The following is a 3306-nucleotide window of genomic DNA, read 5'->3' as shown; positions in this document are numbered from 1 at the left end:
TGACGCAATTGAGGGGTAACCTTTGCAGCTTTTGCACCCTACAAACGTTTTGCAGCACTAATGGAGTGTTGTCTAGAGATGATCCAATAATCAACATTGCGAACATCCTCTTTGGCAAGTTTGTCAAGAGGATTTTTTTGGGAAGGATCACAAGGCATCAAAATTGCTAGTATCTCCTTGCTTTGGTTCTTGAATGAAGTCTAAAGTCAAAATCCTGACCCAATCTAGATTTAATCTTCTGTACACATAGTTTGATGGAGGAGGAAAACACCTTGTCACGTCAATGCTAAAGACTTCATTAATCCCAAAAGGATAAAATCCCTTCTTGATTTCTAAAGAGGTCAGTGCCTTGTTATCTTCGGATGGAGTTTCCATGTCCATCAACTCCTCTTCAAAAACCTCTTTTTCTTCTGCACTCTTTCTCATCTTCCTCTTTGCTAGTTTTTGTCGATCTCCTCAAGAGTAGAATCATCCTTTGCCTTTCTTTTTCTTCTGAGTCCTTGTGCATCTTTCTCTTGTGAACCTTCTTGTTCCTCTAAATTAATGGTGGCAGTGATCTTCTCTACATGTGTTGAAGTGCTTTCACGGGCACCTCTTGATGCTACAAGTGCACTCCTAACTATGGCTTTCCCTGTCTTCTCCACAACTTTCTTAGATAGTGCCCCTATTGGTTTCTTTGACGGTACAATCTTCTTTGGGGGGATGACCATTTTGCGAGCATAATCCCACGAGCAAGACAAGCGATGGAAAAAAAAGTAACATAATTAAAAAGAACCCCAAAAACACAAACATTATGCTTGATGTATTTCACTAAGAAACACTCGATAAAAATCAAACACAGCTTTGCATCTTATCACAAAGAATCTTGTTAAGCAAAGGTAGATCAATGCTAGATCAATGCTACATGTTACGAACTTCCTTTACAATATGTATGAGCATCATAGTATCAATACCTTTGATATAGATTATTCTATTCAACAAACAAATTAGCAACAATAATTTTGTTTTGCAATTTCATAAGGATTTAACTCATAGAAACTGCACGTAGTAGTGGTGGTTTTATTTGAGAAACATTTCTAAATTTCCAAGAATCACAAGACCATATGCAAATTGAATCTTTATGCATTGTAAATGTATCACTAGAAAAACAATAAATCACACTTTGTTAAATCTACCTTTAGTTAGCTCTCTACCTTTTTGAATGCCTAATTGTGGAATGTATACAATAGTAGCCAAGGATACATGCTCATTTTAGGCTAAAAATTTTGAAGGCTGTATACCATAAACAGTGCATTTGCAAATAATTCAATTGCTAGAAAAAATACCTTGTAAGTAAACAGACAATGTAAGTTTTTGAAACTATATATAGTACAACTGTACCTTGAGACTGTATATAGAACCTAAAAATATTTTCTCAAAAGTGGCCCAGAACATATAGAAATGTATATATGAGCAATCACGTAATGTATACAAATACAACAATCGCACATGGTAATTTGATACAATCGCATATGGTAGTTTGATTGAGCAGCTATACATAGACAACATTTTCCAAAATTTCCAAAAAAATGCAAGGTAATCTAAAATCTATGACAAAAGTCTAAGTGCTTCATGGAGCTCCCTTTTAGTCAAGGCTGCTTGATGAACAAACCTTTGATGAAACACATCTAACCCAAGATTTTTTGTGTAGACAAAATAAAGATGCTTGCAAGGCATATATTTTTTACCCTCTCGTAAACACTTTTGGAAATCCTCACATGTGCAAGAAGGAAAGATGGACACTACCACCAAATAGCTCTCCTCATTTTGCTCGCTTGTACTAGTTGTCAAAGTAAATTCCAGATGCTCATTTTGAATCACCACACGTTGGCCATGAATTGTGCAAATCAACTCCGCAGCTCTATTGATTCTTGCCTCCATCTCTTTTGTTATGACCCTAGTGACCACCACCACCCTACCATCACGGTGCTTAGGACGCACATCAGCATCATCTGCATTGTGCACCAAATTTGCATTTTGTTGTGATGTAGTTTCAATATTCTGCAAGTCAAATCCTGCAGCCCACAATGCTTCCATTTCTGTATGATCTAAGGATGTTCCTTTTGCAATTGGCCATATAATAGGACGGTTTGTTGGTCTCTCCTTCACAATTTTTGATGGCTCCCATGTATGATCAATGTTGTTGCCACAGAACCATACAAATTGTTTTCTTAGACCTGAAGGGATTTCAATGAGACCCTCAAAACAAGGAGCAGGCACCCCTAATAATCCTCCTCTACCCTTCTTATCAATTAGCTCATTTCACTTTTTGTTTTTATGTCATAAGTATCCTTGGCATCGCACTTCACTCCCTGGATTTGTCCTTCGAATAGCCCATCGTGTGTGGTGAACATCCACCTCAATAGTGGTTTGTATTTCAATTGAGCTATGGGTAGGTCGAGTTGAGCGACGTGCAGGTTGTGTGACATACTCAAATTCAGGCCGATGTGAATCTCTATCTCTAATTGGATTATTGTGTTTGCCTTGTCGTCGTCGCCTCACTGTCCTTGAATCACCATCTGCCAAAAAGTTTCTACTGACAGCATTAAGCTCAACTGCTGCCTGATTAGTTAGGTCCACCACTTCTGTAGGTCTTGGGAGGGTTGCACTAGATGAAGCTCGTCTTTTTTAAATTTTCTCAATTCCAGGGCCACATCCAAGGTGTCCACCCTTAAGAAAAGAGTCATATTTTGACTACTGTAAAAGAACAGTACAAAGATCACTGTAGCAAGCATTGTATAGAGAAATATATTTAACCCCATCATTGGAAGCTAACCAGCTCCCATGCACGGACTCCGCTAAGTTTGCGTGTGGTACTAGTTGCCTGTCACTCCCCTCCAAAGCCTGAAATAAATTTAGAACATTTAAACTTGCAATTATTTTATCTACTCTAAATATTTAACAATGACTCACCTTGACCATGTATTCACCCCAATGTGCAACTCTGGCATGCCACCAGACAAGCCATGTCTCGAGAATTGAAATCTTCGTCTTGTCTAAATGTCCTTTTCTCAACCACATACGTAGATTGTCCAATTCTATTTCGGCAGCAGCTTCAGAAGGTGCAATCCTCCATGCTCTACACCTTTGTTTAAACTCTTCTTGACTGTGGGGAAGGATACATTTTCTTGCATGTTGCTGCATACTCTGTTCCCAATGAAATGAGCATGATCTTTCCTGTCCAACCATAACATTATTAGGGCCTCCATTAAAAACTGTCCTCACAGCTGGCCAATTTGCCTCAGCTTCATCAGCCATAAAACCTTT

This window comes from Adiantum capillus-veneris, chromosome 23 (assembly GCF_014529385.1).
Source record: "Adiantum capillus-veneris isolate H3 chromosome 23, ASM1452938v2, whole genome shotgun sequence".
Taxonomy (NCBI): domain Eukaryota; kingdom Viridiplantae; phylum Streptophyta; class Polypodiopsida; order Polypodiales; family Pteridaceae; genus Adiantum; species Adiantum capillus-veneris.
The sequence above is the reverse complement of the archived record's forward strand: the minus strand, read 5'-3'. Positions refer to the sequence as shown.